Genomic DNA, 16,373 nt, shown 5'->3' with positions numbered 1-16,373 from the left:
CAGTCACTAAGGCAGTTTATAGAAAAAAATATTTAATTGATTATTAGAGACTTAAAAACATGGACCACATTAATTAATACTCATTTGAATATGAAGAACAATAGGGTACTCAAAACCTTACTCCGTTGTTAATTTCAGTGACTTAAGAGAAAGTGTACAAAAATATATCACTGTGTCAAAAATGACAAACTACAAAAGACAAGACAAATATCAGAAGAGGAACTTGTTACACATCCTTATAAATCATGTTAGAGTTTCTTGGTATTTTATTAGAGACCAAGCCTTTCCAAGTACTTTAAAATGTAGCCTAAAACAAAAGCAAAGTTCTTAGGTTCATAGGTTGGTACTAGGCTATCGGCCCTAGGGCCTGTACAAGCCTAGCCATAACAATTCCCTGGCTATTTCTTCCCACAGTATTTACTTCTCTGGACCCCTTTCTAGCAGGGTGACTGAAGTGATCCCCGGGGTGAATTTCCTATCTTCCATCCAATCATCAAGGTTCCTTTTGAAGAGGGCCAAAGAGATGCTCTGCTTGACATGTATGGGAAGTCTATTCCAGAGTCTGGGGAGTCTCTGGGTCAGGAACCTATCCCTCCAGCATGTTTTGTTCATTGTGATGACAAGGTTTAGATCCCTGGAGCATGTGTCTCTGAGGGATTGGGATTTCTTTAAGTGTAGCATGTCCAACAGCTCTGGGTTTGACATGGCCTTGTATGTTAAGCAGAGATCGCCTCTGAGTAGACGATATGTGACAGAGTATAGGTGGAGTTTTTTTAGATGGTCAGCATAGGGCATCTGCTTTAGGCCTGTGATTCTTTTAGTGAGGTATTTCTGCGGCCTTTCCAGTTGTTGCAGATGTCTTGAGAAGTACATAGCAAACGGGGCATTGTATTCTATAATGGGTCTAATGAGGGATGAGTACAGTGAGACAATGACCTCCTTTTTTCAGGATGAAAAGCCCTTAGTGATGAGGTGTGCCACATAGAAGGATTTCCTGACTGTTGTGATGATGTGGTTATCGAAGGTGAGACCACTGTCCACCTGTGTCCCTAAGTTTCTCATCACACTTTTGGTGCTTAGTGTACTGCCACCTATGTGGAAATTCACGGGTACATGTTTTTTTCCAAAGGGGATAACTATACATTTCTTGGCATTGAGCTTGAGCTCATGGCTCTGTCACCAAGCATCTGTTTTTGTAGGGCCCTTTTGTAGAGTATCCACATCATTTGGGGATTCAGTAATGGCTCCCAGTTTGCAATCATCTGCAAACTTTGTTAGCCAGAGTCCCTTAGTGTTGGCCTGTACTTCAGAGAAGGAGATGTCAAACAAGAGCGGTCCCAGGACTGAACCCTGAGGTACTCCACTTGTCACTTGTCTGGAACTGGATTTGGAGTCTGCTACTTTTACAGTGTGGGTTCTGTCAGTAAGCCAGTTGGCAACCCATCGAGTGACGTAGGGATTAATGCCCAGCTTAGTGAGTTTATCTATGATTCCGGAGTGGGAGATGGTGTTGAAGGCCTTGATGAGATCCAGATAGGCTGTGTGGACCACCTTACTATTGTCTACAGCTCTGGAGACTGATTTGAAGAAGTCAGTCAGGTTCAGGAGACAAGATCGGTCCTTCACAAACCCAAACTACATTGGGTCCAGTGTTTGAAGGTTGCCAATGTCTTTGTTTATAAGTTCCATGATAATACATTCCATGGCCTTGCAGATCAGGCTCGTCAGACTGCTGGAGCAGTAGTTCCTGGGATCCAAGGTGGATCCCCCCTTGTAGAGAGGGATAACTGTAGCTGTGCGCCATTCAGTGGGCACAAAGTACCTTGAATGGTTATGCAAGAAAACGAAAAAGAAAAAAAGAGAGAAGATGATATTTGAATGTTTATTCACCTCACAGAGAAAATGGGGAAAGAGATTGTTTTATTGACCTCACCATTCTGGATGTTTAAGTGAATTGATGCAAAAAACGTTATTTAAAGATTTCCTTGGTGGGGTCTATATTATAAGATTGACGTTTGAAAACATCGAACAACATATGGTCGACACCACATGGTCAATGTCTTCAAACATCGACCTTATAAAAAGACAAAGAAAAAAAAGAAAAAAGTACCCTAACGGGTTTAAGCAGGAGGGCAAGCCCACCTGCACCCCCCACACCCCTCGCTACTTAAATATACCATCTCCGAGACCGCACTACATTGCAGTAAATTGAAATCTTCCCTTACGGAGATTTCCATTTACACACTCGAGATTCTGAGCGTTCGATATTCTCGTGTCGAGAATGTCAGATTCAACATTGTCGGCTTTCGAGAATATAATATAGACCCCCCTTGGTGTAACAAGTCACTTTGCAGCCAAAATCTGTCAAAATCATAGGCTAGAGACACTGCTAAATTTAATTCTGTTGCAGACTGGTCGATAAACCAGAGCTGACATTTTCTCTGTCTGATGTTAAGAAGGGTATAAAAAGATTGAAAAAGAAAGGAATGTCAGCAGTCTTTAACTTAAATTATCACATGGCATTGACCATCTTGACAGAAATTAATAGGGACATTCAAGTAAATATATATATATATATATATATATATATATATATATATATATATATATATATATATATATATTTTATTTTATTTTTTTTTAATGGACTGTATTATTAGCCAAGCAACAATCCATATAATACTCTTGGGTATCACAGTTGTACCAGTACAGAAATCCGAGTGGTCTCATATAGCTATCTGGTGTGAAAAGGTGCAAAATACTATTTCTGGAATGCGCTACAAACACTTTACATTATCACCAGAGGGAGCACTTTTATGACAAATCATTCAAAGAGAAGTAGGAAAAATAACATTATCCAGTTGGCATGTATAGCAGTCAAGACTTAGAATAATTATATTAAATGAATACAGGACGCATTTTACATAACCTAGAAAGTATGAAATTAAATAAACATTTCCAGTAAAAAAATCAACAAACTCAGGACCAAATATGTTAATCCCCCTCCCCCAATAATACTGGAGAAGCTGGAAATAATTAACATATTTCTTAGTACTATCTTTTCATAAATCATGGATTTTTTGAGTTATCAAAATTTGGGATAATCTACTGAAGGAAAACAACAATTTTATAAAAGAAGACATAATTATGTTGGAAATATAGCACAAGCAATTGCATTTATATCCTGTCTTAAGTCTCATTTTATGTGAATTCTTAGGGCATGCCAATCTTTAAATGATGGTAGTAGGGGTGTCCTTTATTCACAGTTTTTTTACTAATGTTGTACTTGACTCAAATATACAACTAGAGTAATATGCAAGGGTGCACAAGTAAATGAAAAATATTAAATTATGTGAATATAATATATTTTAAGGCAGGTTTGAACATGTATAGATATTATGTTATTCATTTTTCATGGAAGTAAAATACAATGTAAAACAGTTGGCATGTTGTATTATATGTATTTCAGGGTGTGAGGTTGGCATAATGGTTAAGGTATTATAAAGCAAAGGTGCAGGGTTTGATTCTCACACAGGGTAATTGGCTAGGGTTAAAATGGCCCACAAAGGCCATTAGCCTAGTACTAATCTATGAGTCTATTATTTATTTCATTTTTATTAATTTATTTTAAATTTGTTAACTGGGATAGAACACTGAGCCCATTGGACCCATTTCAGTCTCAGCCCGGGGAAAAAAGATTACTTACATGACATTATATACAGAGTGAATGATAAAATACAATATTATATATATTATATACAAAATGAATATCACAGTTGGTTTCAGGAATAAAGGCAACAGATAAATAATATTATATATAGAGTGAGTGCAAAAATACAGTATATGCACGCATTACATATAGACTGGAAATCAGAGTTGGCATGCTAAAAGAATCACAGTAAAAAATAGAGTCAGATATACTTATATTGTGTTTCCATTAGACGTAGGAATATGAGTTCTATTCTGCATGTAGCACATATTCAGAGAAAGTATTTTCTGAGCTGTCATTATATCAGAAGTAAAAATCATGCTAAATTCTCATAAATAGATACGCTTTCTGTCACTGGATGTATAAGTGCCCCATCCTCCTAAATGTAGAGTCATATGCACTAAACTACATTATTTTGAATGTAAAGCTATATAAATGTCTTTTTACCAGAAATCAGTAAGTATATTGTTTAGCTTTGAACCATGATACATTTATTATTTTGAAACATGGAATATTTCAACTATCTTCAGTAATACATCCCTGCATTATTAATGCCATCGGTATTCCCGTGTAATCCTTTGGCTTCATTCAAGCAAACATACATACATGACATTTTTTGACTCAGCAAGTTTCTGAATTACATTGTGTGTGATTTTGTGCTGCCTGCACTCCCTAATTCTTAACTAGATCATTCATAGGTTCATAGGTTCATACTTGGCTATCTGCCCTAGGGCATTTATAAGCCTAGCCAGAGTATGTTTGGCTTTCGCCACCCATTTTAAATGAATTTTGCTATGCCCTTTTTCGAGGTTAGTATACTGTGCCTCTGTCTAACAGTGACACAGAAGTGATACCCGGGGTAAACTTACGATCTCCCATCCATTCATCAAGATTCCTCTTGAATAGAGTCAATGAGGGACTCTGCCTAACCTGGACTGGGATTTTATTCCAGAGTGAAGGGAGCCTCTGGGTTATAAATCTGTCCCTCCAGCATGTCCTATTTATTTCAGTGCTGAGGTTCAAGTCTCTCGAGCGCGTAGCTCAATGGGATTTGGATTTTCTGAGGTGCAGCATGTCCATTAATTCCGGGTTGGACATGGCTTTATACGTCAGGCACAGATCGCCTCTGAGCAGGCGGTATGCCACTGAGTAGAGCTGGAGTTTCTTTAACCGGGCAGGATATGGCATCTGTTTGAGCCCTTTGATCCTCTTGGTGAGGTACTTTTGGGGTCTTTCCAGTTGCTGCAGGTGTCTGGTAAGGTACATCCCAAAAGGGGCATTGTACTCAATTATGGGCCTGATGAGGGATGAGTAAAGAGGCACGATGACCTCCCCTGATCTAGATGTGAATCCCTTCATGATTAGGTGGGCTATATAAAACGTTTTTCGAACCACTTTGGCCACGTGGTTTTCAGATGAGAGATTGCTATCAACTTGGGTCCCCAGGTCCCTAATTACTTCTTCCGTACTTAATGGATTACCACCTATGTGGTAATTTGTGGGCACTTTGTTTTTGCCACAGGGGATGACTATACACTTTTTGGCGTTTAGCTTGAGGCCATGGCTCTGGCACCAGTTGTCTGTTTCTGTGAGGCCCTTTTGTAGGATGCTTGTGTCGGCTGGAGAGTCGATTATGGCACCTAGTTTGCAGTCATCTGCGAACTTGGTCAGCCACAGTCCTTCCATGTTGGCCTGTACCTCCGAGAAATATATACCGAACAAGAAAGGTCCCAGGACTGAACCTTGTGGGATGCCACTTGTAACTGGTTTGGAGTCTGACATGGCTTCAGCAATTCTAACCATGTGGGTTCTGTCCTTGAGCCAGTTTGCAACCCATCTAGTGACATAGGGGTTTATATTTAAGCTGGTGAGCTTATCTATAATGCTCGAGTGGGGTATTGTATCGAAGGCTTTTGCGAGGTCCAGGTAGGCTGTGTCAACCACCTTCCCCTCGTCAATGGCCTTGGTGACTGTTTCAAAGAAATTGACCAGGTTTAAGAGGCAGAATCTGCCCTTAACAAAGCCGAACTGGGTAGGATCCAGTGTCTGTAGGTCCCCAATATCTTTATTTATGAGGTCCATGATGATCCTTTCCATAGCTTTGCAGACCAAGCTAGTCAGGCTTATGGGGCAATAGTTTCCAGGATCTGTTGAGGCACCACCTTTGTGGAGAGGGACCACTGTTGCTGTACGCCACTCTTTGGGTACATATCCTGTAGTAAGGCTGAGATTGAACAGTAGTTTTATGTTTGGGTTTAGCTCTTCTTGGAGTTCATGTAGGACGCAGCCCGGAACACCGTCTGGTCCCATTGATGCTGTGTTTTTTGCTTTGGAGAGGGCGGCTCTTACCTGAGCATCTGAGATGTCAGGGGGGCAGCACTCTGCTGGGAAAGATATTTGCCCTTTTGGTGGGGAGGGGAGAAGTTTGCGCTGAACCTGTCAGCTAGGATGTTGGCAATGTCTGTGGGTTCGGTGTATTTTTTGTCATTTTGGACTAATTCTGAGCATATCTGGGAATTCCCACCCAGGTTCCTAACATAACTAAAGAAAGCCTTGTGATTATCCTTGGTGTCCTGTGCAATTTTTCTCTCGAAGCTGGCCTTAGACGATTTTATGAGTGCCCGTAGTTTTTTGCTAATACTGATCAGAGATGCGTTCCCTTTTTGGGATTTTGCTCTATCGTGTAGTAGCCTCCTCCTTCTATAGTATAGTTTGTTTATGGCTGGGGTCCAACAGACAGTACGCCTGCCTTTGGAGGATTGGGTCTTGGTTTTATTTGGGATTGCATGATCCATGCATTCCTGAAGGTGTTCATAGAATGCATTTATAAAGGATTCTGCGGTCTGGGCCATATTTTCCACAGGCCCAGGGGCTTTGAAGGATTCCACCTCGGTTTTGAGGAGTGTGAAATTTGCTTTAGAGAAGTTTTTCACTGTGGTTTTCTGGGCAGGGGGTGGGGTCGGGATGTGAATATCCAGTGAGATTAGTTTATGGTCTGATCTTACCAGTGAGGGATACACTTCTGGTCTGGAGCATAGAGCCCCCATGTTGGTGCTGATCAGGTCCAGTATGTTTTCCCCTCTTGTGGGAGTGGTAACAAGTTGTTCCATAGCATTTGAGTTTATAAATTCTAGGAACCTTTGGGCTAGGGTGTTGGAGCTAGAGTAATGTTCCCTGTCTATGTTTGGGTAGTTGAAGTCACCCAATATAATGGTGTTTGGAGAGACCTTCATATTTTCCAGTGTTCTCAGGAAGGCCGAGTGGGGTTCCTGGGTTTGGGAGGGTGGTCTGTAGCAGGCTATAAACTGGAAGGCAGTTTTACCCACTGTTAGTTGCACATGGATAGTCTCTGATGCTTCGTGCTGTGCCACCAACCTGGAGGTGTGGGTATCTTTGATGAATATTGATACTCCCCCTCCTTTTGTGGTTCGGTCCAAGTTTTGGGGCCGAAAAGCATGGTATGAGGTATAATCTGGTAGTGCTGGGGTGCTCTCGGGAGCCTAGAACCAGGTTTCTGTTACTGCACAGATATTGATGTTCTCCATGCTAAGGAGAGTTTCGAGTGCGTGCATCTTGAGGTTTAGACTTCTGCTGAATAAGCCTGTTCATCCATTTTTCCTAAAACGTTTGTAAGACTGTCTTAAAGCAATAGAGAAATGTTGGCACTAGTAGGTAACATCAAATTCAGGCCAGAATAGCTATTAGATATTGACAAACTGCATAGTTATACACAAAGTTTAAATTATAAGTTCTCTTCAGAGTGACAAATATAAAAGCTATCAAAAGCATAAATTACATTGTTGCTGTGACTTCATACCTAAAAAGAGTATGTATTTCAGTATTAAAAGTGATTATTTTTGTTTTTATTGGTATGTGGCATAGAAATGACATAAAATGACTTGTTTCATTGCAATGTCTGATGCATCTGCTCCATTGCCTTTGAGGCTAGGAAAGCAATCAGAGAAATTGATATCATTCCTTGAATATCTCACAAAAAATGCCAAATATCTTTACAGATCTAGGCATTCACTTTTTGGGAATAAAAGTACATAAAGTGAGTCATTTGTTAGCGGGCACTTCTCTGAAAATAGAAGGTAATAAATAGATTAAGCAAATACACTAGCCATATCCCAGCCTTCTCACTATACACTATTATTTTCACTTCATTAATATACCTGGTAAGGCATTTTAAATATATTACTGCCACTGTCTAGATTTTTTTTACAAATCATTCAAATACAGCTTCTGTGCTGTAGTTCATACCCAGAGCCAGATCATGGCCAAATGGGGCCCTAGAGTAATGGACCATTGCCCACCTCCCCCCGCAGCCATTCCAGTGCCCTATTACTTGTCTGTCTCTCCTCACTTGCGATAAACACTGTTCAAACTGTCAGTGTGAATACTGCTTCCTTCTTTACTTTTACAGTGTTTACAGACATGATTTAAAACCTTTATTTCAAATTTTATAGCACAAACACTGATAGCTTTTCGCTAATGAAAACAAAAACATAATAAAATAGTTTCACATTGAAAACAGACTTAGCATGGGTAATAGTAAACTTCTCTTCCCTTGAAACTCATTCACTGAAAATGCATCTGGCTGTTAGCGGATTATGTGTACATTTACAGCCACAGACAACACCCAAACTCAGCAATTATAGCTACATTGTTGACTAAATCTTTCCCATATGTTGATGTCAAAAAATTAACAATATTAATGACCAATGTCACATATTACAAATTTGTTTCACACAAGCATACAGTAGCCAAAGTATTCCAGCTTAATTCTTTCTTTCTCTCTCTCTCTATCTCACACTCACATGTACACGTGTGTGCACACACACACACACACACACACACACACACGCACACGCACATGCACACGCATATGCACACACACACAGACACACACACACACACACACACACACACACACACACACACACACACACACACACACACACACACACACACACACACACACACACACACTAGTGCTGCAAGCCGGACTGTCTGTTTAAAAATGACCAGAGAACATAAAGTATTCCTCCACCCCTACTAGCACTTACAATTACTTTGTTGACTGTGTACACCCATTTTTATGAAGAAATAAATTACATATACTTTATTGGTAGCTTTGGATGAACTACATGAAACTGTATAAAGGTCACTAACATCATACCATAAGATCCAGCCATGTGTAGCACATGTTAAATAGAAGAGTATTTATAAGAGCATAAGAAATATCAGCCACCTAATGACATATGCTAAGTCAATATACACAGTCTCTGCAAAAGAAAAAGTCATCTGAATTATACCACATTAAAGAGCATTATTACTAATACAGAGGTTACTGCTGGAAAACAACTTTGGATTTAAGTGCTTCATCGATAAATGGAGTCAGTGCCTGTTGCCCTTGAAAAATACACTGCTTGTGTTGCATTTAGAAATAGTGTGCCAGTGATATTGCCCAAACATTTCCTGAACTAGATTAGCTATACAACTGGAAATGTCTGTCAAACAATGATAACAAGATTCACGGTTACTAAGCGTGATGTCACATTAAGGAGCCCAGCACAAATAACCAACTGCTTCAAAGCATTGTCTGCTTAAATAACTTGAACAGTGTCACAGGAGGTAAATGAAGGTGAAAAGATTCAAGCCCTGCACCCTTGCCACAGGAAGCATCTCATTACCAAGTTGGAGATTTAGTCCTCTGAGCTAACTGCCAGACTAAATGTATTTAACTAAATGCAGAAATCCTTTACAATCCAATGTTGTAGAGGAGACTGTACCACAATCATATGCAACAATGGCTACATAAGGGATGATGAAGATCAGACGGTTTTGATCACCACTAATAATGCAGACTGTATGAGCTGACAAATGTATAATCCCTTGCATTTGCTGGAGTCTCTGTATAATGTACTGCAAACATATATTACTAAAATGCAACATGTTTAGACTGCATTATACAACCCAAGCCTGTTAATGAATTAATTCATTCTTTAGTGCATTGAATAAACTAAAACAATTATGGACAATATAAATGCTGAAGAAGTAGCTTTTGTTCAACAACCCACAAATCTTACACAAATCAGAAATATTACTACATATAGCATACATTATTTTTGGGTCAGATTACTTGATTGAAGGACGCCCTCTAAATTTCTTAAAAATTTAAAAGAAAATATTTTGAATCAACATGTATGGATCTGGCAGTTGGATTAAGACTCTTACTCCCTGTATCTAAGGTACAGGGTTTTACTCTGACAAGCCCCCATAATTGGGGCATTTTACACACACACACACACATATACACACACAGACCCCTACTGTTTTGGTGAAGCAATGTGTTCCACACTCTGCACAGTCTCAATCTCTCTCTAATGAATGAAAGCAAACTCCTCCTACCATTATGCTTTGCAATAACTCCAGAGACACATGCCATTCCTGCTGTTGGGTTTGATTTATGTTCTGCTGTGAAATCTTGCATCATGCTTACTGCTGTTGCATTGTCTGAAAGCAAGAAGCAGGAAGACATAAACATGAGCAAAGCAGGAAACTGCTTAAAGTGACAATACATGGACATGGCCAAAGCAGGAAACTGCTTAAAGTGACAATACATGGACATGGCCAAAGCAGGAAACTGCTTAAAGTGACAATACATGGACATGGCCAAAGCAGGAAACTGCTTAAAGTGACAATACATGGACATGGCCAAAGGAGGAAACTGCTTAAAGTGACAATACATGGACATGGCCAAAGGAGGAAATTGCTTAAAGTGACAGCATGTGGCTGTAGGAAAACCTATTTTTTTTTTAATTCTTAAAACAAAACTACACAAGTCACTCAAAAAAATAAGAAAACCTTTCTTATTTTTTAATTTAATGCCGTGGCCTGGGTCCCCCGCCAGCATGGGGACCTAGGCAACTGCCTACATTGCCTAGTGCCGGATCTAGCATTGTTCACACCTCTCAATTGCTTTAAAAATGGTCAATCATACTGAAGGTTCCCTGGATTTGACCCATTTAAATATATAGACAGGTTTGTTCATTAGGTTTTCTTGCAGACTAAGTTCGTATAAAATCTTAAAAGTGGAAACATTTCCCATAATTATCTGTAGATTTTTATATATCAATTAGATATTTACTCTTTCATAAGATGTCACTACAGATGAATTTTTATTTTCCATAGTACACTATTCTATCATTATCGTTTTATCTTAAGGTAATTATACTTTATGAACCAGTGGTATTTTTTTCACAAGGATTCGTACAATAGCCCTTGTACCACTTGATGAATTAATAATCATTCTTAGTGTAAATCATTTATATATCTAATTAAGTTAAATCAGTGAACAATTGATATTGCTCTCTCTCTCTCTCTCTCTCTCGCAGAGACACACACACACACACACACACACACACACACACACACACACACACACACACACACACACACACACACATACACAAATACACATATGCACTATACCTGTAGTACTGGCAGAAGGGTCCTCAGACATAGGCGCTGGGAGCTGTTAAACACTGGGGGTGGGGGCGGAGGGTGACAGGGGCACTTAGTGAACTAAAAAGGGAAATTTTTTATAACTATTTGCTACCACAGCGTAGGTTCACTTGGAGGACATTTTAAGCTTAACCAATTCCCTTTTGGTGCTTGAATTAACATTTTCTGATTGGTCTTAGCTATCCCCATGGCTGATAATTATATATTAGCCCTAGTGAGAACAACTGTGATCATACCATAGATAATTTGAGGGGGGGGCATGTAATGGATGCAGCATTTAGGAACTGCTTCTATCCATTAGTGGCATGAGGGGAAATCCTGGAGTGCATTTTCTATCACCCATCCTTAGATCCAAGTTACATTTGAATATGGATGGATGAGCTTTGCCTTATTTTTATGGATAGTCTGTTCCTGAACAGTGGTAGCCTCTGTGATATATATTAATCTCTCCACAACATTCAGTTTAGATACCTGGACTGAGCATTTCTAATGCCATTTGACTTGCTGATGTTCAGTAGGTCCATCTGTATTATGTCGGAGAATGCTTTGTATGCCAGACATGTCAGATCTAACACTCTGTAGGATACTGAGTATAGTAATAAATCTTCAGGGTGGTCCATGCAAGACTTGTTGTTTAGGACTTGTATCCTTTTAGTAAGGTATCTCTGAAGGTATTCCAATTGTTGCATGGGGCTGGACAGATACATGCCAAAGTGGGCATTATACAAAATGACTGACATAATGACAGCTTTGTAAAGGGGGACAACAACATCTCTAGATCTAGTCACAATCAATTTATTTATAAGCTGTGCACAACAGAAAGGCTTTCTTATGACTCTGGGCACATGTTGGGCAAAGGTTATGTCACTGTACACACACATTCCCAAATGCCAAACAATTGGATCAGTTCTCAGAGGGCATTGACATGATTTTGACACCAGTTATTATTTGGGACAAACCTTCCTGCATGATGGTTAAGTCATTTGGGGATTCATTCATTTCTCCTAGCTTGCAGTCATCTCAAACTTAGCTGGCCAAAGCTCTTTTATATTTCCTTTTACTTTTGAGATGTATATGCCAAACAGAAAAAGTCTCGGCACCAAACCATGGGGGACTCCATTGGTGACTGGTCTCTTCCCCTGTTTTGATATCCTGCATCCTGTGAGCCAAGTTGGCAATGCAGCTGGTGATGTAAGTGTTTGTTCCTACATTATTCATCTTTTGTAATACACCTGAGTAGGGGATTGTGTCAAAAGGCTTGGCCAGGTCAAGGTAATGTGGTGTGAACTATTTTACCTTCATCCATTGCTTTGGTAACAAGAGTAAAGCTTAAAATGTGCCTATGATTTTGAGCCTTTCACACTTTCCTCTGGGCTGTTTTCAAACACATTTTTAGGGCCATGCATACATGTATCCATTCCTTGATTCACCTTCCTGCTTGTATTAAATTATATTCCTTGTATAATACAGCAGACTTGTTAGACTTAAGTTAGAGCACATTTTAAATTTATTGTTTAAACATTTTTCCAGTAGGCAATGAAACAAAAATACAGTAACGAATAATGACAAAACTGCCCTATTCAGAACATTTCCATCATAAAGGTTTACTTCCACACACAACTGCATTTTACATTTATTGTTTGAACACTTTTCCAGCAGGCAATGAAGCAAAATGCATGCACCATTAATGACGAAACTGCCCTATTCAGAACATTTCCATGATAACAGTCTACCTCCACACCCAATTGCATTTTAAAATTTATTGTTTGAACATTTTTCCAGTAGGCAATGAAGCAAAATGCATGCACAAATAATGTCAAAACTGCCTTATTCAGAACATTTCTATGATAACAGTCTACTTCTACACACTATATATAAATACAGAATCACAGTAGAGTGTAAGCCATAAGCATGTTGCACAGCTTCTTGAACTTCTTTTCAATGGGGGTGGGGGCAAAAGGCAAAAAAACAGGGACATATTTTACACATTGCGTGTATAATTTTGTAAAGTTGCTTGCATAAAATGTTGTTACCATCATGCATTTCACTGCCAAGTCTTGAACCCATAACCTTGGCCACTACAGTCAGAGCAACATACCACTAAGCTAAACCAGCAGTTTCTTGAAAGACAGGAAGACAAACTTAAATGGCTATCATATAATTTAGTGAATTCAGTTCTCACGTCTCACCATAGCTCTCAACCTCTTAGCACAAAAGTACAGAACAAAGCCAATAATGGGGGAATACACCCCCAAAATAGGGACACATTTCAAATACTGATTTTATAACCTTAAAAATTGCTAGAATAAAAGGTTTTGTTTTACCAGTCCAGAGGAAAATTACAACAATGCAACAATGTGAGACCTAAGTTCAGAAGTGATGGTGGCTAGGGACTTTAGGCTCTTTTTACCTGTACCCAAGGTACAGAGTTTGAGCCTGAGTACCTCTAGCCACCAGATGCATCCTGCTGGGAGCATTTACACACACACACACACACACATATGTAGCATTCAGCTGGTAGCAGCTTCAATACAACTGTGTTCCCGCTGGCAAAACAACCGGAAATACATGCGCTGATGTCATTGCGGCGGTTGGAGGCGCGGAAAATGAAAAGGCAGAGTTATGGATGATCTGCAAAAGTGTGGGGGGGGGGTCCCATCCCCCTGCACTCTATGGTTCCGGCGCCCCCTCAGACAACATAGTGTAACTGTGAATCAGAACAAAAGATCCAAGAATGATGCAGTACACTTGGATCATTCAGAATCTTGCATTTTAAGTTTGCTTGGTTATCATAATTATTATGCTCTTTTACTAAAGTTAGAGAGAGAGATGTTTATTCCTTCTGCAATTGGAAACCTGGCCATAGATTAAAGGAGGTGTTTTGTCAGTTCATATCAGGATGGGAGACAACCTGCCAGTGTATAGAAAGGTACTGCAAAATAGGTTTCGGTCTCTAGAGGCAAAGGATCTCATCTTGCTGCAATGAAGCTGTGCAGGGGTGACTGTTTCAGTGAAAATCAGAAATATTTGGTGCAGTTTTAGTCCTCTTCTCCCATTTTGAAATGAACTGGCTTCACAAAACAGAGATGAAAAACATCCAGGTGAATGGAGAAGCTTTGCATAGAGGCTTTATAGTGAATCACTTGTCTGCTGTATACACATGAAATATATACAGTTCCTAAAGTTACAGTGACAAATGTGTAAACTGTACTTGTTAAATATCAGAGAATCATAAATGTAGATTTTCTCTAAGTAATGAACTGCAAGTTGGTAATGGAGTACCATTCTGCAAATAGCAAAATGGAGCTATGACAGCTCCAAATAAAGGATGCATCCAGTTGAGGAAGCATGCCAGTAGCCAAATATAAGGCCATTGGCATTTTGATCTCTTGAAAATTAATAAAAATCAAGTTTTTTCCCACGATCTCCGATGTTTAAGCGTAGCGCAGCGCCGCACAAATGTGCGGCGCTTTAAAAACCAGAAAAAAATATCCTAAAATATGCATTCTTATTAAAAATATTCTTCTGCCATGCAGGTGAATGGCAGGCTGAAGACAACATGGCTACTGAGCAGTGGTTGCTAAGGGGGGAAGCTCAGTTCGAGAGATGTAACCAAGCATTAGTAGGCAATCCTATGCAAATGAGGATAAGGATAGTGAATCCCAATTTTCCCTGGCATGTGAGCCATGTCCCTAGAGTGTAAGTGTATGAGTAGGGGAGTAGTAGAGTAGAAGATAGGTGACATCATGAGGGGGGTATGTATGAAAGACTGTAAACTCATTGGAGCAGAGTGGCTTGTGTTTGCTGTGAGTTACTCAGGATTGGAAGAGGCGTGTCTACAGTTGTCTTAACTGAAACCCAGAAACTGAAGGTGTACGCCGTGGATATCACTGAATTTTCTTGCAAACGTGCTTACATCGTGTGCATGCATGTGCACTTCTGTAAACCCATCTAAGCCTGTGTAAGCCTGTGTGCGCGCGTGTGCACTCGTGTGCATGTGTTTGCTCTTATTTGCGTGGTGCTGCCTCCTGTGGAAACAGAAAAGGAAAAGGAAGGAAAAGAAGTAGTAGGAAGTTAACCAAGGAGAACTAGCAGAGCTGCCAGGTGAAATCAATCTGAATCAGCCAATTACACAGGCAGTACACTAGCCCAGCCCAGCACTTAAAACTCTGCAAACAACATTCCCCCATGTTTTTCTCAGAAACACTGCAACACTGCAGTATACAAAGAGAGTGAAAACTTAAAAAGCTTAACTCAGACAAAAAAATGTTAGGGGCTGCCATTGCTATCATAAGGCAACATGTGCAAGATGCTGAGGGTGGTGCCATTGCAAATGCTGCTGAGCAACCCACAGTGAGGAGACGGAGAAGAGTGTACAGACCCAGGGTAACCTACCAGGGGCTACATGAGTTGGAGATAGTGGAGCGCTATAGAGTGGACAGAGACCTCCTGCAGCAAATTGTTGAGCTGTGCAAGCCACACCTCACAAACAGAACCAATAGAGGGGAACCCATCCCAGTGGAAACCAAGGTATGTGTTGGCCTAAGAATACTAGCAACAGGTACCTTCCAGAGACCAACTGGTGATATGATGGGGATTTCACAGGCATCAGTATCCAGGGTACTGCACCAGTTCCTGAATACCATGTCAGCACATGTTGGTGATCATGTATATTTCCGCAATTCCCGTAAGGCATTGGCCAGCAGTATGCATCTCTTCCAGCAAATAGCGGAATACCCTGAGGTAGTGGGTGCAATTGACTGCACGCACATACACATCAAAGCACCAGCCGGTGAGCAGGTTAGAGCCTACATCAACCACAAGGGCTTCCCCTCCATCAACTGCCAGGTCATGTACGATGCCCAGGGCATAATACTGAATGTGTGTGCTGACTGCCCTGGAAGCCACCACGATTCTCATATCTGGCATCTGACGCAGCTGTACCAGACATTTGCCAATGGGGACATCCCTGATGGTCTCCTAGTGGGGGATGCTGGATACGCACTGGAGCCGTGGCTGATGACACCCATCAGAAATGCACACACACCTGAACAAGAACTCCATAATGAGGCACACGCACAAACACGAAATGTAGTCGAGTGTGTGTTTGGGATGCTCAAGTCACGGTTCTGGT

The 16,373-nt window shown here is 40.3% G+C and overlaps 1 protein-coding gene across 10 annotated transcripts in view; it reads left to right on the top strand.

Moving 5' to 3' along the window:
* The window catches only part of LOC122812189 (adhesion G protein-coupled receptor L1-like), a 3,245,860-nt gene that overhangs the window by 2,852,024 nt on the left and 377,463 nt on the right, over positions 1–16,373 (top strand). The gene's annotated exons all lie outside the window — the stretch shown is intronic.

Source organism: Protopterus annectens, chromosome 9.part0 (genome assembly GCF_019279795.1).
Source record: "Protopterus annectens isolate FY-2018-M chromosome 9.part0, PAN1.0, whole genome shotgun sequence".
Lineage (NCBI taxonomy): Eukaryota > Metazoa > Chordata > Ceratodontiformes > Protopteridae > Protopterus > Protopterus annectens.
Note: the sequence above shows the minus strand (reverse complement) of the source record. Positions and strands in the feature narration are given on the sequence as shown.